Source organism: Cavia porcellus, unplaced genomic scaffold, assembly GCF_034190915.1.
Source record: "Cavia porcellus strain 051 isolate PalLab524CR breed Dunkin Hartley unplaced genomic scaffold, mCavPor4.1 scaffold_24, whole genome shotgun sequence".
NCBI classification, from domain to species: domain Eukaryota; kingdom Metazoa; phylum Chordata; class Mammalia; order Rodentia; family Caviidae; genus Cavia; species Cavia porcellus.
Window position 1 is genome coordinate 34,098,683 of NW_026947507.1, and position 21,359 is coordinate 34,120,041.

Here is a 21,359-nt window from a genome sequence, read left to right on the forward strand (position 1 = left end):
AGATCTAATAATATCTGGTGTGATTTTTAGATATGCTAAGGCTTGTGCTACCAGGAAGCAGTTCGACAGACTAGACTCCGTGATACAGGGAGTAGGTTTGGGGCAGGGGTGGTAGTCTACATTCATGAACAGAATCAAATAGGGTGGAGATAACAGAGAGCAGTTTGAGGAGCTGCACCTGGTGACCTCGTGAAGGCAGGAGCGTTGTTCTACCACTAGAAAGACATTAACTGGACAGCGGTACCCTGCCCGAGAGACCTGAGAGCAGGAAGCATCCTTGGAGGTGGCGGATGAAGAAAAACATATATTACTTCAATTTTCATTTTTTTCAGAGTTTATAGCAACAAAAGACTGAGCGAGTGCTTCATCAGCCAAAATGGGGCTAAAATAAAAGCTACCATTGCCAATTACAGTCTTTTGAGTTGCCATAGACATGATGGTTTTACTATAGCTCTATTATTATCTGACAATCCACAAAGCAATCTTGATGGACTGTTTGTCCTTAATTTACATACATACAAAATGATTCTTATAAGAATGAAACAACCTCCCCCAACATTACAAACCAGTGGGTATGAATCTGAATTTGAGACAAAGATATTTTAATTTCAAAATCAATGCTCTCTTCATTACATGAAGCTTATCACTACTAACTAAAGTAAAAGTTTACTTTATATAAATTCACCAAGCTTCTCTCAGGAGAATGACATTTAGCAAATAAATGAATTATCTTCTCAACACTGAACATGAAAGTTGTTTCAGAAGTTTTAGAGTCTTCTTACTTCGCTTATCTCATCCAGTAACAGTATTTAATTTTACTGAACATTTTTGGGCAAATGCATTAGAAATATAATTTTATTTAATCATTATAATAACTTTATAGAATAGACATACTATTATCTTCATTTACAATGAGAAAATTGACTTAGAAGTCTTAGTGATCGGACTGAAGCAAAACTTCTAGAAAAAATAATAGTAGCAATTGTTGAGTACTTTCCACCTGGAAGACATTGATGAGAGGATACTGTGGGCACTTGTGCTTGCCTAAGACAATCCTGGTTTGCTCCAGTAACAGCAAAATTTTCAATGGTGTTTCTTTTTCCTCTCCTAGGTTTTCTTATCTGAAGGGTAGAAGTGCTTGGTCCTCTACTGTATTGGTGAGGGTGCAGGAAAGTCCACAGTGGCCATCCATACAGTGGAGTCCAGTGGATCCAGTAGCTGCTCACCCAAGAAGATGAAGTCAAGAACAACGGAGCGCTGAGGATGCAGCATCAATCTGAGACGGAAGGCCTGGAAGCTCCCTGGGGTGTCACTAGCGTGTGTCTGTACTGGAAGAAATTAGAGTTTTATATCGATGGGCAGTGGCCACATCAAAAGACATATCTGCTCCAGTAGAACAGAGCTGTACAAATGCAGGCTGACTTCTTCCTTCCTTCCCTTTCATTTCATCCAGGCGTGATGCTGTCCATGCTCAGGGTGGGACTTCCTTCCTGTTTGCTGGCCCACATGCTGGTCATCTCTGGAAACATCCCACAGACATACCCAGAACTATGCTTTACTAATCTGCTAAGCATTGCTTAATCTACTCACATTGGAATATCATGATTGACAGTCTCACCCACCGTGGTGGATTAATTACTGGTCATTTTGTGGGGAATGCCCAGCTGAGCTGAGTCAGTGTGGTTCTGGAAATAAGTCCCACCTGAGGATTGTTCCTGTACTGGCATACTGGAAAAATGGGATGGGAAGGTTGCATGCTGCTGATTTTCATGACTTCTTCTTCTTCTTCTTCTTCTTCTTCTTCTTCTTCTTCTTCTTCTTCTTCTTCTTCTTCTTCTTCTTCTTCTTCTTCTTCTTCTTCTTCTTCTTCTTCTTCAGGAGCCTTGCCTGTTATCTTCTGGAGAGCTTGAATTCTCATCTTTCTCTTGGACTTTGTCTCTTGCCTTCCAGTGCAGATCTCTCAGCCTTCTAGCAGACACAAACTTCCTAGACTCCACCTCTGGCCCTTGGGCCTTTCCCAAGGGAGGCCCATTGCTGTGTGCTCTGAGCTCTTGACTGGTCCTTTGGATCTGCAGTGCACAACAGATGTTTTGCACATGTCTGCATCCGACTCTAGTAAGCATTAACTAATATACCCTCCCACAGAGGAATCACTCTTGTGTGTCTTTTATGGTGAATAAATAAGGTGCAGTTCTCTAAGGCTAAGTAACTTGCCCAAATACCCAACTAAAACATTTCCAAGCCAGGACTCAATCCAAAGTGATCTAAATGACTTTCTTTGTAACTTGAATGTTCCCACCTCTCTTTCCTGCTTGCCTTCATTTCTCCAGCATTTTGGTAAAGCCACCAATTCTCACACTCCAACGTTCTTTTCAGATTGTTATTACAGACTGTGTTTGCTGTCCTTGCATCTGGCTTTTTTTTTCCCCATCCAAATGCTCTAAGTCTCATTTCTTCAGGACCTTCCTGGATAAGGGGAGATAATCTAAAACTAAAAGGCTCTCTATAAAGCCCATATTTTCTAGGCTATTCATATATATAATTTTATTTAATATTTAAGGCTTCTCCTGGGTTACATACTTTTAGTTTTATGAAAATAACAAATCTTGAGGTTCCAGAAGTTAAATAACTAGCTCAAGTTCTGGTAGGTGATGGGGGCTCTGGGCTTACTCTGGTTCCATTGAAAGCTTGTACTTGTGAACACTTCCCTCAATAAAATGTTATCCAAGGTCTCATCACAGCTCCTAGCCTGTATCTTTCATCTTAATAATAAAATTCCATCCAGTTTGAAGCCATGTCATTCTTCTAAGGTTGTGAGGATAACTTACTTGCTTTTAAGCTCGGAGACTCCAATGCATTTAACTAGTGATAACTTCAGGCATCATGACAGTCTCAGCAGGGCTGGAGGCCTTTCTTGGTGTGATGATATCCAGGCTCTGAGATAAATGCAAGGAAAGTGAAGATACATCTTGACAGTGAGCCAGGGAGGGGCTCTCTCCCGCTCTGTTATCTTCCCAACTCCCAGCTCAGAGCACTGGGCTGAAATGCTTCTCACACTGGCTTCAGATGTAAGCCCTGGGCACCAAGTATAATGCCACCCAGGGCAACTGCTATGCTGATTAGCAGGGGATGGAGTGTCTCCCATTTCATACTCCATTAAAGAAGGATGAAACAAGTTGAGCCTGAAAATGATGACAGTAATGAGGCTCTGGTTATCCCCTCTGCATTTTTTTCCTTTGCTCCCCACCTATTTCCTCTAAGGGCCTTACCAGCCAACACAGGCAGACAGTCACATGCCAGCCATGCTTCAGCCACTACAAGGGGTCTGCTCTGCCAAGGACAAGGCAAAGCCATCTTCCGGGTAAGCCCTGGGAATTGCATTTGTGGCTGCTCTGATTCTGCCTTTGGGAGGCACAGCTCTGAGTCTCTCTCTGGATTCCTTAATGAGGCAGCCATGCTAAGGGAGTGACCTGTGTGTGGATCACTGAAGCATAAAAGATACCAAGTGGGTGGTGTGAGAAGAAAATGAAAGGGTTTTACTTTGTGCTGTGGAAGCTAATGAAATCAGAAAGAGAAATGGAACTTTCCCAGTGTTGAGAGAATGAGGAAAAAACACTCAGATTAATTTTTTTCTAAAAAATGAGAGCAACTCACTGAAATGTCAAAATATCTTTTCATTCAGTTAAACAAAGAGAAGGGATAATGTGGTTTCAGTTGTATTTGTTGGCCAAAATCTTAAAGCTGTGTCTAATCCATCTGTAATTTTTATAATAATTTTGCTATTTAAAGTGGTTATGAAAACTTGCACATCTGCGTAAGATGCCAACATGAGCTAAGTATGGATACAGAAATGCATTAGCATGTGGAGTAGAGCACAGGTCTGGGGCGCACAGATCTATATCCATACAGACGTAGGTCATGCACCATGAGGATGTGACATGCCAGTGACCGCACACAGCTTCCTTCACATGGGAGAGCAGATACAACCATGTGAATGATTCCTCTTGCTCACCTCCACACAGACTGGAAAGGAATAATTTCAGAAATTAGGTGATAGGTTATGCATCTAGAAAGTACATGAGCTTCCAACGAAGGAAAATTTATGACAGATTTCCATCTGAAAGTGTGAGTTGAGGCTATTTGTATTTATTTCCTCATCCTGACCTTTTTCTTTTCCTTACCTCCTTCATCCTGGCCAAGAAAATGCATCCTTTGCCCCTTTTCTGTTAGCTTACTTTTCTGGGGTAGAGAGGGGTTGTTTTTGAACTTCTGAACACTACATAACTTACCTTGTGGTGCCCTCCAGAACTCTATTATGTAAGTTTAAAAACATTTCCAATCTCCCATAAAATGAAATCAAGTGTTGTCCTGTATGATGTCATTGTCCTGTGACCTCTCAAGCAGAATATGTTCTTCCTCTCAATACCTTGGTCACGAAGATGTAGGTACTTTTGCCCTCGTAGGCATCTGGCCCTGTAGCTGCCAAATCTTGGTCCTGTACCAACATGGCTAAGCTTTGGGTTTCATCCTTTGTGTTCTTCAAGGATAATGATGTCTGCATAAAAACAAATGATGACTTCTATGTCCACTTGGGCAGTTTTCTGGCCCTTTAAATGCAGTGATTGACACCTGAAATCCCCAGTCACGATTCTGTCTTATGGCCACGTGTAATAGGAACCCCTGACCACTTCCTATCCTCTCTTCCACTTAGGCTTCAGTTTGATTTGCTTTATCACTGTATCTTGTCCCCTAAGCTCTGAGTCTGTGAAGGTCCCCTTGACCTGTTCCTTAATCCTCCCTCCCTTTTTTCTCCCTATTTGATTTCCTATTTGAATCAGTAGCTGACACCTTTTGGAAAGAAAATGTCTTCTTTTTTGTCTTTTTGATTACATTTCTTTCTTTCTTTTTTCTGTTTTTTTTTTTTTTTTTTTTTTTTTTTTACCAGAGTTCAAACTTATGACCTGGTGTTTGCCAAGCAGACACTTAAGCCTCTGAGTTAAACCCCCAGGAGCATTTCACCTCTTCTCCTGAGCCTCCCACTTCCCATGGCTTGGCTGTCTCTGCTCCTCAGTTGGCATACGTTTCCTAAGAAATTCTGCTTTCCCCCATGACTTTAATTCCTTTCTCTTGAGCTCTAGCCCAACATATTGAATAGCTTTCTATAACCCAAATAAAAAAAAGTCCAACACTGCCCAAATGAAAAATGGCCCTAAACAGCTCAAATAAAACATGTTCAATTTTTTTCAATTCCAAACCTTCTCTCTTTCAGCGTATGTGGTCCTGGTGAAAGGTCACAGCATCAATTCAGTCCCTTGAGCTTGGAACCTCGGCACCAACCTTATATTTCCCCACTCGTTCTTTCTAACTGAAGAATGAGTCATTAAGCTGTGACAGTTCTAATTCTTAAAACATCCTGAAACTCCTTGTCTTTTTTCCATCTGCCTTTACCACTATTGCTTTGGTCCTCACTATTTGTCTTCTAGATATTGCCACAGACACCCAACTTGCCCTGAACTGTCAATTAATTCATATGTTTTCCTTAATGAATGTTTTCAGTGCCCTTCCCTCATAATGCAAAGCCAAACTTCAGAATATGTCTGTTGAGGTACTTTTTGATCCTTTAGCATCTGACCCCCAACTTCCATCTCTTCCACTGCATTGAACATTCAGTGGCACCAAGCCACCTCTTGTCACAGGACATGGGGTTGTACATGCACACAGCTCCATCATACCTGGGAACTACTTGTCTTTTAGCACCCACTCAAACATTTCTTCCATTGTTAGCCTACATCTTTAGCTTCATCTCTTCTCCCATCTGCAGCCATGATTTGCATCTGAAGCCATGGTGGAGTTGTCATATTTCTCTACATATGCTATTTTTTGTTTCTGAATTTTATTATCTCCTTTGCTCTTTTTACCCTTTCCCTCCTCACCCAATGTGGAGGACCTCCTGGATGCTTCTCCTTGAAAGAAGAAAAATTGTCTCCATGTTCGCTAACCCTGGTCTCATTTCCATGTATGATATGTGCAGAGCTGGCTAGGACATTTCCTTATCCCTTCAGCTGGCTTTAGGTCTAGCAGAGGTGCTGATGTGTGTTCATTAAAGCAATGTGACAGGTCAGGGAAGCCTGACCTGCAGACCTACAGCTCCCAGGTAATATGCTTGAGTTAGACCATGTGTAGCCATGCTCTTGGCTGAGACCAAGCCTCAAGATAAGAGGCTATGACTTCTCAGAGCATAAAGAATGACGTATCAGAACTGAATCCCAACCCCGAAACATTAGATACTGTCTCAAACAGTGTTATGTAGATTACTCACTCTCTCTTTCTCTCTCTCTCTCCTTCCCTCTGCATATTACAGAGGCTCCCTTCACTCTCCCAGTCACTAATCCCTGAGACAATTCTGTTTTCACAAACTAATCAAACCTGGGTTCAGCTCTAGGTTGAGGTCTTTTATATAGGTTAGCCATCATACTAGCAGGACTGAGGATCCCCTGGGTTCCTCACAACTACGATATACCTTAGTGCCTTTATCCTCACCATGCATTGCACTGGAAGTGATAGACTAGTATAAACTTACCACAATTCCAATAAAAAGGTGGATTTTTCTGTATCCCCACAAGGTCTAGAAGGGCTTTCTAAAACCAAACTCCTACCCTTCCACTATAAATTAAATCTGTCCTTATCTCCAGTATAAATTAAATCTTTGGTTTTTCATTCCGTTATTACCTATAACTTCCATTTGATAATAAAGCACATTTAATAGTTGCTATATCCAGAGGATAGGGATCTTGTCATCTGTATTTGTGCTTTCACTACATTTTAGGACTTTGTGCACTGTCTGGCAATGCTTATTAGGCGCTCAATAAGTAGTTGGTGAATTATGACAGAATAGACTGATTTAATCATGCCTATATATAATTGATCATATTCTTTTGAACCACTCCTCCAGTTTGACTCTCTTACATCTGTACATTTAGCATACATGGCAAGCTTGGATGTCACTTGGTGACTGAGGTTCATGACACAGCTTCTAGTTGGGAATCATGGGACCCAAGTTGGGCCTTATGCTATGGAATCATACACTACAGAGCATTGAACTAGAGTTGAAGACTAAGTCAGACATCAAATTGAAACTTTAAAAGGTCCATCTTAATCATCAGTCTGAAGGGGTGACAGCAGCAGAATGGAAATCAGAGACATGAAAACTGATCAAGAAACATGACCACATAGACTGTGGGACTTCTTCAAGGTCCAGGACAGATACAGATTTACTATTACAACATACATTTAAGAGGGTTTTAAGCTGCAAAGTGCGTTCAGATACGTTGCTGTTTTGCTGGGTCTTGGTAGTGATTGCAGTTAGTTTGTCTTTTCCTCTAGATCACTTCTTTTAGCCTTTTAGTCTTGTGAACAAAGAAATGTATTTTAATCAGGCTTGCATCTCTGACCCTCTGTATACCCCTAATAAACCCTTCTGGAGGGAACATAGGTGTAGGTGTTCTTCTCATCCAAAAATTGATTGCAGCTTTATTTACAAATCAGCGCTTATTCCTTATGCCTTGATTAGAAAGGCTTACGTAAGAATTGGATGAACTTGACATATTGTTTTGAAACGCAAGCTTTGTGAAATTCAATTTATGAAATCCAAACACAGCCTCAGCCTATTAGTGGCTTGTAATCAAGAAATAACCTGCTAGTTAAATAAGCCATTAGCTTTGAAAATTGAAGCATAAACAGACGAACTTGCTGTCTGTTTTCCTGCTGTGGCTATTAGCCCAGAAATTAGCCAGAAAAGCATTTGTTCAGTACGCTGAGTGAGTGGATCCAACTTCAAGTAGAAGTAATATAAAACAGAGGTAACTCCTAAAACAAGCAGGGCACTATCACAGCCAAAGTTACAAGGTGTAACCAAGTGGCTTTGTCTGGCAGAAGTAGGATACTAGTACAAATGTACTCCTCTTCTGCACCATGCAATTACTTCCCCTTGAAGGGTTCAAGGGCATGGAAGGCAGTGACTGGGGTCTTCATTTGTACTTGGGCAATGATAAAATGTATGTCTGTAGAGAATTTAAAAGTGGCAAGAACATTGACTAAAAGTTGGGTCAATTTTTTGTTATTACCATGCAATGGCAAGTCTAACCAATTTCTGGACTAAAATACTCTTTCATCCATTAATTCTTTGTTGATCTATATTTTAAATAATTACTGCAGTTACCCTGGAGTTTCAGTGGTATATGTGTGAGTTTCAAATCATCGCATTTGTATTACTTATATTCTAAAAACCATTGTATTCCATATGCAAGTGAATTTGTAGAATTCTCAATAATTGAGGTGGCTCTGGGGACAGGTGGACTGAATACACCTGTTTATTTTCAGAGTGGATGTACATCATCTGCAAATCACCCAGAGTTACTTGGTGAATGGTCAGATAACAGCACGTAATTTTTTAATTTAAATGGTAGATGAGAAATAAACAATAATAGCCCAGAAATGCAAATGGGGCCACTTCAATTCCGTCATTCTATGTGATCTCTTGGAATTTTTGTGATTATAATTTAAAATAGTAAAGCAACATGAGAAATGGGAGATTTAATAATTTTGTGTTTGAATTTTTATTTATACATAAAATGTATTCATTGCATTTCATTATAATTATTGAGATAATAATACTGCATAGAGGAAAAGGATATTCAAGCCCGATGTACTTTAGGTGTCAAATATACAGTTTTCCACTCTTTCCTTTAGTTACGTCTCTTCTGGGAGCTATGGTAGGCCCTGAACACACCCCATTCATCTTGTTTTGGATCCTCTTTTACTCATACAGGGGCAGAGCCTGATTCAACTCTGCTGCTGCTAGTTCTGTACCTCCGTTCCGAGATGATTCTCTCATTATTTCCCACTTTGACACCGTGCTCTGTGTTTTAGGGGTGGTCCCCTGCCTCTCCTGTGTGCTTGTTCTCTTGTCCCTCCCGGATCATCTGTTCCGCCATCCTGGATACACCCTGTCCCTTCACTCGAGTTACTCCCAAGTCCTCTCCAAAGTCCTTTCTGACCACATCACTCTCCGAATTTCTCTCCAGTTCCTAAACTGCCATCGTGTTTCATGTCTGGACTGCTCATGTTCATTTTAGATGCTCGTTTCTTTTTGAAAAATTATTCATGGCGAAATAGACCTAAGATTCAGCTTATCTTTCCGTATAACCACGGAATGATTTTGAAGTGTGCACTTTGGTGGCTTCCATGTCACTTCATTCCCATTGCTTTGCAACCATTCCCTTCATCCTTCCCCAGAACTCTTTCCATCTTGCAAAATAGAAACTCTGTGCTTATTAAACAATAGCTCCCAATTCTCCTTCCTCTGCCACTCGGTAGCCATTCTATTTCTCGTATCTATGAACGTGACTACCCTAGATACATCGTGTATGTGCCAGCACATAATATCTGTCTTTTTATGACTCAGTATTTCACTTAGCATAATGTCCTGAAGTCTCATCCATGTTGCAGCACATGAATGAATGTTTCCTTTTTAAAACTGAAAAACTGAAAATTATGTGTGTCACATTTTGCTTCTCCACTCACCTACCAAAGGGCATTTGAGGTGGGTCCATCTTTTGACTATTGTAAATAGGACTGCTGTGAACACGAATGTGAAAATATATTGAGATCCTGCATTCAATACTTTTGGATATACAGACTGCCCGGAAACAGAACTAAGTCTATATTTTTTATAATGTTTATACTACTTTTGCATTTCAATTAACAGTGTATGAGGATTGTAATTTTTCTACACATTCATTAAAATTTTCAATTTATTTGGGTTTTTTTCAGCTTATTAGTACACATGTGTAGTACATGTTTATATTCCTTGTGAGAAGCTGGTATATGGACAGAATACATCTTAATACCTTTTCTATCTCCACTCCTTTTCTTCGCTTTCCTCTTTACTCATCCCTTCATTCCTTCCTTTTTTATTTTGTGCGTGTGTGTGATAGTAGCCATCCTAGTGAGTTTGAACAGGCATCATGTAGTTTTGGCTTACATTTTTTAATGACTTGTAATATTAGGTATCTTTTTGTGTATTTATTGGTTCATTGTAAGCTTTTGAAGAGATATCTATTACAGTTCTTACCCTATTTTTGCATTAGATTGGTTTTTTTTTGCTGTTGCACAAATTCTTTATTTTGAATTTTAACCTTTACTAGTTATATTATTTGTAAATATCTTCACCAATTCAATGAGTTACATTTTAATTCTATTAATAGGGTCTTTTTGATACATAGTAGTGTTAAATTTTGATATAATTCAATTTATTGACTTTTCATTTTCTATATTTTTGGTGTCATATTCATTGAATCATTGCTAAATCCAACATCAAGAAGCTCTTCTCACATGTTTTCTGAAAATTTCATGAGAACTCTTTGATGCATTTTGAGTTAATTTTTCTACATGGCATTAGATATTGATCCAGCTTCATTCTATCATATGTGGATGTACACATACTCTAACATTATTCACTGAGAAAAGCTGCCCTTTCCCCCATTACATATATTATTTTGGCCCCTTTGCTGAGAATCATTTGACCACATGTGGAGGAGTTTCTTTCTGGATCTCTGATTTATCCCATTGGTCTGTATGTCCATCTCAATGTTACTACTCCTGCTGACCATTTTATCTTTGTAATAAATTGTAATATCAGAAAAGCTAGAGACCTCCAACTTTATTTTTTAAGATTTTTTTTTACCATTTGAGGTCCTTTCAGATTCTATACAAATTTTTGTATTCATTTTTCTCTTTCCACAAAAACATTGTTAGTATTTTCAAAGAGGTTGCATTGAGTGTGTAGTTCTTTTGGAGCAGTAATGGTACTTTAACTTTATTAAGTGTTGCAGTCTATAAAACATAAGATATCAGTTCTCCAATGTTCCCCTTAATTTCTTTCAACAATGTTTGAGATTGTACAGTCCAGGTCTTCCATTTCTTTGGTAGGGCCTTTTTTCCTAAGAATTTTTTTTAGTGCTACCCTAAATTGATTGGTTTCTTAGTTTTCTTTTCAGATAATACATGGAAATGCAACTGATTTTTGCATGCTGATTTTTCTTATTTGTGATCTGTTGAATTCATTGATTAGTTCTAAAAGAGTTTTCCTTTCTTATATGTGTGAATCTTTAGGGTTTTCTGTGTACAAAGATGCTTTCATTTCTTCTTTTGTGAATATTTTCATTTCATTTTCTTGCTTAATATTGCTCTGAGTAAAACTTCTGGTACGATGCTGAATAGAAGGAACAAAAGCAAGTGATATTGTCTTGTTCCTGATCTTATAAGAAAAGCTTTTAGCCTCCTCCATTGAAGGTGCTTTCTATGAGGCTGACTACTTTCTAATGGAGCTCCTCTGCCCTTTCTACAGGACCCACACTTGTTGAGCACCTTCTAAAGGCACTGTTTGAGTCAGGTCCTTTTCATATATTGCATGTTTAGAGTTCTCAAAAGCTTCCTGAAAGATGAATTATTTAACCTCTTATCAAATGGGGAAACCAAGATTCTTAGATATCAAATAAATTGCTCAAATTTACATAACAACTATATGACAGATCTGAGATCTGAACTCCATTTACCTCATGAGCCCACATTGTTTCTAATTTTCCAGGGGCTCCTTTTGAAATGCTCCTGGTTTCTCTAAACTTCCGTTTCATTTTCCCTTCTATAGCATCAAGCGGAGTTAGACTCAAATGCTCAATAACTCAATAATGTATCCACGGTCAGTACAAAAATCCATTTCTAAATGTCTCAAGAGTGCTCCTCATCCCTGTTGAAAAGTAAAGCTGGATCTCTCAGGCAGTTGAATGCGCTTTCATCTTGCCAGGCACAGTGCTTGATGTGAGCTCTTGTTGGGGACCGAAGCATGAGATCCATCATCCAAGTTACGTTTACAGCTTTCTGTCCCCAGCAGCCATAGACACTTACAGTTCATTTTTTCCTGAATGGTTCATAGCATTAGCAGTGCATCTGCTGTTTTCAGCTCTTTGTTTGTGCCAGAGGGCAGCTCAGCCGTTAACATCAGTGGCATATTGCCCCAAAGAACCAACCAGAAATCTAGTCTTTTCCTAACAACATTTCTTGGCAGAGTGGAGAAAAACATCTTGGGGTCACCCAGTTGATTCCTTTGTCAAAACAACTTAGTAAATATAACTCCTTTGGCCAGATCCTATCTTGTGGAACAGACATCTACCCTTTGCCCATTGGTGGCCTAGGAAAGGAAAAACTCTGCCCTTGAGATGCCTTCTTTGAGGTCTGACATTTGTGGAGGAATGGAATGAGGTCACAGAGAAAGAAACTCTCCCATGTCTGCATAACTTTGTAATGTCATATGTTCTAAAACATTTTGAGTACAAACAATGCTGTTTGTGTTCTGTAAGAGCAAATGACAACCATGTGTTGGGCCATTTGTTTTGATTTTGGTTTCAGATGGTCATCATAATCAGAAAAATAAATTAAAAAGTCAAAGCACTTTCACAACATAGCTCTGGGTACAATCCTCTGTGGGAATGTTTGTGTGTATGCCTGCAAGCTTGTTATATATGTATGTGTTTGGGTTCCAAGACAATATCTCCAGATGTTGATTAAAATTCCAGTGTGCAGGGAGCAATAATTCTTAGGCTCCATCATCTTCTTGTAATTGCATATGTGCTTTGATTTGGATTATTCAGCCAATCTGAGACCACCTGGAGGACCAAAAAGGGGTGTATGTGCTCGAGACACAGATGCCTGAATGTGGAAAGGGAAACAGGAAGTGAAATGGTTGTGTACCAGTCTCCATCTTGGAAAAGCAATTCCTTCTGACGTCCTAGAGCACTGGTTTCAGCTATGAAGAGTTGACTTCTGCTCCAGAGGAAGGAAGTTATCTTTGCTTTCCTTTCTGTGGAGGGGCCATGACTTTGAGGGAGCTTTGAAATGTGGGGCCAAAGAGAATAAATTAGGCTTTGTGTAGCCAGAGGAAATAGTGCTCACTCTGGCATCAGGCAGCTTTGCTTCAGCTAAACTTAACATGTGTATTATCTTAGCAGTTACTTAACCTGCTGATACTCTGAATCCTCATTCGCAAAATAAAGAGACTTCTTCTCAAAGTCCTTGTGATAATTAGAAAGACTTGCATAAAGTGGTTGGCATTTGAATGAATTCAAGGGATAGTAGTTTTTACTACTGATGGATTGATCAACTCAACAGTCTTATGTAGATGAGAATATTGGAATCTGGAGAGTTAAAATAACTTGTTCAATGTCCTGTAGCCAGAAGAGAGGAGAGCTGGGACTCCACCCTAGTGATTCTTTCCTAAAATCATTTGACTCCTAGGATTTGCAGCAGTGGCTGGTACTGGAACTAAAATATACTCTTGCCATTCTTGAGGATTCTATAAACTAATGTAAGGCAATATATGAAAACCTGCAGAAGTATTCACACAAGAAATAGAGACATAAAATACGCATATATGATTGTTCAAGCGTATAAGATGAGAGAAAAGTCTGCAGATAGACAACTGAAGAGCCATAGGACTTTGCATCTAGCTTCTGACTATAGGCAAGAGAAATGAGTCAATTTTCTCTGAATTTATGAAACCTATAATTATAGAAATTATTTTGTTTTACCCTCATGGGAGTAGAGTATTTTTTTTTTTTTATTTTTTAAAAAATGATGTCTTCCCCCAGTGCTTTCTCAATTTGGGTCATAAGACATGTATAACTTGGGCTCTCTGCATGTACATTATTTGTTTCCACTGTGGAGATGATTTGATTCCAGATGTTATTTAGATGACTAGGACTTTGCTATCAAGAGTAAGCAAGCAGACACACTGGGCAAAAATCTCTTCTGATTGCTATTATGCCCATATAATACAATGCATGGCACTTTTGAAGGCACTTAATAAATATTGATTTATCAAACTACACATGGATTGGATTCCCTTGTCTTCCTTCTCTGCTGCAGCAAGGGAGACTCAAGAAAGGCTTCTCCATTCTTTGGTTTAGGGAAGACATGAAAAGCTCTCACGGTGAGGGCGCATGCTGAAAATCCTCAAACATAGCTGGTTTCTTCAGGACTGCTGCAGCTGCCTTTGAAATACTCAGACTTCAAAGACTTCCTGCCAGCCTCAGCCAACATGACTGTGCGGAACCCAGATGAAGTCCAGCCTTCCCGAGGACCTTTCTCTGACCACCCAGGTGCTGGTGAGTCTTCCTTTCCAGAGCACTTGCCTATCTTTGTGTTTTGTTTACTAAAATATCTGTCTTTCACTAGCAGATTCATGGTCTAATATCTTAGGAAGCAAAATGATTTAGGGAATCACTCTATGAGCATAAGCATCTCTTTTGCCACACTTTTATTCACCTGTGTGCATCAATGATCTCCCCAGGTCTAAGCCTATTCATTTCTTGAGAACAGAGCTGTTGTTCTCTCCCTCTGCCCCCCTCACAGGCTCAGTAATAAATGACCTATATTTCATGCTTGACGAGTAATTGTTTAAAGAATCCTATAGCTCTTTGATGGCATGTTTACTAACATCTTAAACTAATCATGTTATGAATGACCTTATTTCCACTTAAAATTTTTTCTTCAGAGAGTCTCACAGCTAAGAGTTCAGTCCTTCGTTGGCAACTTCACAGGACCACATGGTCTTCATTTTGTATAGCAGAACTTCTGTTTCTCTTTACACTTCTATTGTTTTTTTTCCATCTTTGTTTTAACCATTTGTTCTACTTCCAACCTCTGTGTTTCTGTCTCAATCTGCTTCTATCTCTCTGTTATAAAACCAATGCATATGAAATATAAAGTAACCTATTTGAAGGTGTCAGTGGTTAAAAATGATATACTCACAGTCGTTTGGTCATTTTGCACTGAAATAAGAAAAATGACTGTAAATCAAGAGGCATGTATCTCCAGCCTCGGGAGCTGGAGTAACACGCTGGTTGAATCGTGTCCTGCGATGCCTTCCAGTTTCCTACAGTGTAATCGCTCTTGCCCTTGGGCTGGAGTTGCTGATCCTTAGAGCACAAAGAATGTATAACTGAAGTGTGGCTTTGCCTTATTTGGTTTCAACCTATGAATCCTCCTTTCCCCCCTGGAGGGCTGTCTCTGAGCTGTGGGTTCAAGGCCACTGCCCACATCTCTTTTCCCTGAGACCACACAGTAGGAAAGAAGAACTTGGTAGTGGAGGAAATGAGTCGAAGAGTTGTTTTCTCCCCATGAACCCAACCAGAGAGGAAAAGATGCTATTTGGATTCAGAGAAAATGAAGCACTAGTGCGGTAGTAGCTTCCTGACACTAGAGCTCCCATTTGTCATCACTGATGACTTCATTTCCCAGATTAGTAAAACTGAGGCTTAGAGACCCTGGATCACATGGTGATGGGTTGCCAGAACCAGGTTGGCAGTCACATCTAGTTGTGAGACTTGAGTTATTCAGCCATCGGGTAGGAAGCTTATGAACATACTGATTCCTAGGCTCACCCCAGAAACTGAGGGGACAAGGAGATATCTGAGGAGAAAGGAAAATACAAGAGAAACAATGGTCTCAGGATAACCGAACCCCCAAACATTTGAGGGGTAAATAGGCTGACAAGTTGTTGAGCTTCCCCAGGTATCTTGGTCACATTTGGTGCACCTCTGTCTTCTAACAGAGATGACAGAGTTCAGCAGCGGAGTAGGAGGGAATGGAATGTGGTCCTTACGTGGAGGAAGGATGCACACCAGGGGCTGAACAGCAGGATGAGTTCCGGTCAGAACCAAACCCGGCAGCCAGGAAAGCTGAGAGCAAGAGGAGACTCCTCAGTCTGCCGTGGAGGTGACTGCCAGCCTTGGTTCTAGCAACCTGTTACTATATTATATGGGGTCTCTAAGCCTCAGTTTTACTAATCTGTGGAATGAGGACATCAGTGCTGACAAATGGGGACTCTAGTGTGTGCTGGTCTCCAGGGCCACTCTCCACCCGCCTCCAATAGATACAGGACAAGTGGCCGCCAGCTAGATATTTGCCCATAGGCCTGGCATATTATAGCTCTTGGGGAAGGGCTGTCAAGACAGGTGTCTTTCCCAGAATAGAAGCTATGGTTGCAAACAGAACCATCCATGTATGTGTGTGAAGCTATATTTGTTTGTTAGTTTTGAGAGATGGTCTCATTGTGTAGGTTAGGTCAACCTTGATCTTATCATGTAATCCAGGCTGGCTTCAAACTTGCAATTCTCATGCCTCAGCCTCATGAATGCTGAGATTGCAGGTGTCTGCCATCATGCCTGCCAAATGCTTAGTTTAAAAGCTTATTGTGTAGTCACATAAAACCAAAAATACTATTCTGTGGACCAGTTCTACCCTCCCCTCCTCAAGCCCCCTTGCCTGAGGATTCCCTGCAGCACATTTGTTTCGTTTTGTTGTGCTGTGCTGTGCTTTTGGTTAACATATAGTAATTACATAATAAGTGGGATACAATTTGATGCTTACATACCCATGTGCATGTAATGATGAAATTCGGGTAGTTGGCAAGTCCATCACCTCATACACTTATCAGTGCTTGCTTGTACACATTATAAGGCTCAGTCAGAGCCCTTTATCCTCCTATGACCATGGCACCTTCCTGTAAGTGGGGAAGTTAAGAGACAGCCTCCATGGGGAGTATGAGAATGGCCCCACAGGGTGACAATGCTTGAACATGGCTTTGGGGAAGATGAATTCAGGGCCTGATGGAAGAGGTCTATTTCTGTTCATCCAACTTGCTTCCAGTTAGGAAATCAAATTGTTCTTCCCTTTCTAGCATCAGATGCCCCTCTCTGGATATGGTAGCCCTTTACAAAGTGAGCCATGTTGCTTGGTTCCCCATTGCAGGGCTGTGGTACAGGACCCCAATTCCCAACCTGCCTTCCTAGTGTAGCCTGTTACATAGAAAAGAACAAAGCTGAGCATGAGTACTTTGGGGAGAGAGGGGAAAGGTAAAGGAGTGAAAAGCTCAGCTTCTCCTCAGAGACCAATTAGAAGATTTGAGAGAGGAGACACTCTCATGAAAAGACAGACAATCGCACAGTGAGTGTGACAGCCAGAGAGCCCTGGGTACTCTTAGCATTGGGCAGCAGAGCATGGCAGGGTGAGCCATGCTGTACATCAGCCGGAAGGAGAATGAGTGCTCGCAGGAAGGGAGGATTACTGAGTGAAGGCACTGGAGCTGTCCCATTCTCAGGCACAGATATAACCATCTCTCTAATGGCAACCTGGATAAGCTGATCTAGGTAAGTCTGATCGTCAGGGAGACCGGAGGACATCACAGTGCACACAGGTAGACATATATGAGCACATTTATACATGTGTAACACACATATGGTCACACACGCAGGGCGCCACAAAGAGCAGGTGCCCATTTCATCCTTTAGCATGCATGTCAGGACTCGCTCTATGTTGGTTTACTTTGTTAAGGTGGGGCAGAGAAAACCACAAACAGCTGAATTGCTAGAGGAATGTGGGGGCTACACCCCATGCCTCTGTCGTTAGCATTTTTACCTAGCAGAAAGAGGCCTAGGGATCCTCATTGAAGGCCCCTTGCAGGAGCCCTTTCCTGGCAGAGTTCTTGATTGTAATGAACTCCATCTTCATTTCCTTTGCATTTGATATTGATTCCAGCACACACTACTTACTGTTTGAGCAGAAGAAAGGCAAAATTGAGATACTAATTCTAAACTGTCTATTCCACTCTTGTTTTTGTCTTCTATAATCTTTCTGCTTTTCTTCTCTTTTATTGTTCTCTATTTCTCTCCTCCTCTTCTGGTATACTTCAAAAAGCAGTGGGGCAGCTAGCAAGCCTCTGGGGCCATATCTCAAAAACTTGGGATCTTTAGGACTGGGGACCCCTTTTACCTGAACTCCCTCTTAATCTTCTCGCTAGTAATCTGCTATTTAGTCTACTTTCTGAAGAGTAGGGGTGAGTCTGTGACATCAGGGGTTGAGTTTAGTTTCAGGAGTGATTATACTAATGGTTTGCAGGCAGTGGATGCCCAGACCTGTCCCTCGCATCCATGGCTTGCTGGTATTTTGTGGTCCTCCACCTCTCTTCACTCACTGCCCATCCATAGAAGCTTTTTTGAATTTTACAAACCCAAAACAACTCCTCTTTCCCATAATTCATCTGGAATGCTGTGCTAGGGTGTGACAGCCTCCAGGGAACTGACTCTCCTGTGTTTAAAGCATTAGAAACTCAGTGGCTTCCTCTCTTTACCAATTTTGTCATTTCTCCTTCAGGGATGAACCTGGTGATGGGGAGGGTGCAGCACTGGGGGTGATGCAGTGCTGTTTAATGACCTCCTCTCTCCCAAGACCCAACTATTGTCAAAGCTGCTTTGCCTTTGTGGAAGAATATGCTGGGAGCGAAGCAGAAAGTATTGGTAAGAAATATTGAATGCTAAAAATGGCCTTTTTTTCCCACAAATTTAATCACAAGCAATTATGTTCAGCTATTCTCAGTACTCTTCCCTGAGAACTGTCATTATCCAGGAGGAAAAGCACCTTGCCATAGCTCAGATGTGCAGGTTAGTGACATGGATTCTATTAAATGTAATGGGACTGTTTTTGAGGACGAACAAAGGATACAATGTACAGATAGAAATTTACCTGATTCCTTTTAAATCCGGTGTATGTTATTTCATAATTCAGCTAAAATCTATTTTATTAAATTGTTTCATGAAATATTTATGACAGTTCTCATCGTATTTCTGTTTATGAAATGCTTCATATTTTTTAGCTCTGATTAATAAAAAACAAAATGATACTCTAGTTGTAACACCAATTTGTTTTTATCAGTATGCTCTTTTCCCTTTCACTAAATACATGGGAAATCTTGATTATAATGCCTCACAAAATTAATGGCATTATTTCTGAAATTATATACATGAGTCTTATTTACTATTTTTTAAAAGCTGAGAGACAGATTTAATCCATTCATGCACTATAGTTTTAGCAAAAGACAACCAGAAGGTTTATACTCCTTAATTCATAAATAATGGATTTTTGCTACAAATTACATCACATTATTTCAAATTACAAAGCAGAAAGGAGCAAACAGATTTATTATTATTTTGTAAATTATTTAATTTTGTAAATTATAAATTTATGTTCCAGCTTTAAATTAGTTTGATCTTGATTTGACTGCTTTTAGTATTCTAACTCTAAAGAGAACCAGTTCCTCAATATATCACTCAGTGATTTTTAATAGTAGTTCTGAAATGTATATTAATCCATATACTTGAACTGAAAAATGAGGTCAGACATTTATGACAGAGTCTGATTGGGCCGATCACTTGGTCACCTTGACTGACGTTGTTAATTACGTTATGTGGCAGACGTTTTCCAACGTGGAATGAGCTAAATCTGCATTTAAAAGATGTGTTGAGATAAAGCAATTCATTGAAAAGGATTACATTGTCAAAGAGGTACTGAGATCAATCTTTTAAGTTTTTCCTATGCTGAATGCTTTCGGACAAATAGTATGCCTTTAAATGGAAAACAATTAAGATATATAATTAATATTCACACCATATGTTTCAGGAATAAAAAGTAACAGGTATAATTAATTTTTGCCTCATAAGTTTTGGTAAAGACTTTTTTGTATTCTTTGCCAATATGGAGTAAATGAATAATTTTAATAAACACAAAAATTAGAAGAATGAACAAAAATTTACACACGTCTCTTTTCAAAACAGGTGGTTCCTTATTCTTTGTTTCTAGCAAAAAGAGGTTATAGATCACTAAAAATAATTTTTAACAATAGATCACCAAGTAATTTGGGGGCATAGGAAGAATTTTATAAACTGACCCTTCTTTAGCAAAACTCTTCCCATTCTCTCTCTTAGAAAATAATAAATCTTCTGAGCACTAACATTTAGTAAAGTGTAAGACATAAATACAGCTATGTAAAACCTGAGTAGAAATTTCTCAGGAGATTACAAGTAACAGTGTTTGATCATGATTGCCTTAAATGTCCTTTTCAGCTCTGGCAAGCTGTGACTGTCACTGTGTGAGTCACCCTCTGTTACCCTCTGCTCCCTTCCTCCAAAGGAAGAATGCCAGGTTGCCCAGAGCCTGGCTTGCCTGGTCTCACTTCCCTCCACAAACAATGCTTTTCTATGTCCTCTGCCCTTCCCATCCGGACTATTCTCTTCTTAACACAGCTTCTTCACTTGTTTTCTAACCATGTTCCAGAGAAGAAAGAATGTTGGGTAACTCACACCTTGTCACACCGCCCCAAGGTGTGAGTACCCATCTACAAGGACTGAGAGGAGCCATAACCACCACTGGATCTACCTGTAACATGAAAGGTGAGCTGCCCACACCTGCCGTCGGTCCACTGAGCTGCTTGAACCTACATGAGTCTTGTCTCTGTGAGTCACCTTGAGAGGCCCAGGTCCATACCACTCCCCTACCGCCTGCACAACAATCTTTTCTGTTCTAGTCACTCACCTCCTGAAAACTACCTCTGCCAGAGCCCACTGTCCATTTCAGTACAGTTCCTGCAGCCCAAGATCTTATCTGAAACCTATGTCTGCCTTGCCCTAGCAAAAACCTGCACCCCACCAGGAGGAATGCTTTTTGGGAACACTCTGGAGCTTTGGCTATTTCTCCACATTCCTTAGGTGACTGATCAGGAGACTGAGAGGTCTTCTCCTCTCCCATTGTTGCTGCTGGTCTGTTCTTCCCTCTCTCCCCTTGCACATGCGGCTTTACATCTCATGTCTTCGGACTCGTGACTCCTTCACTGCAACTAACTTCTAATCTGACAGTTAGGCTCCTTATATTTTAATGATTGTAGCTCTTAGTTCACTGTTCCTTCTAACTCAATTCCTGACCCTAATTCCTGGATCAAGAATGTGATTATGCATGTGAGGTTCCACACATGCATAAGTATTTCCTTTCACTCTTGAATATCAGTTTCTTGAATTCTATTTCTCAAAAAAATTCCATTTCTCAAAAAATTGTATCCTCTGTTCTACTTCATCCCTTTATCTCATGGCCACACCTTAGCCCATATATATATACTGTTATACTAGGGAGTTGCAAGAAGAACATACAGGACGCAGAATTTATAATATTACTTTATGATGGTCACCCAAAGTTAAATACAAGAAAGTGCAGGATATCTGCCCATAACACTAAAGTTCTAGAAAATCCAGCTGAGGGCCTGACCACACATCAATGTATTGCGTGAGTCCAGTTGAAGATCTGGAGCCCAAGACAATGACTCAAGCAAATCTTTCTCACGGATTTGTGCTGGGAAGGCCCAAGGCCAGCAGTTGAATCTAGAAAATCTATGCCAGTGGGATGAAGGATCTAAGCCATTA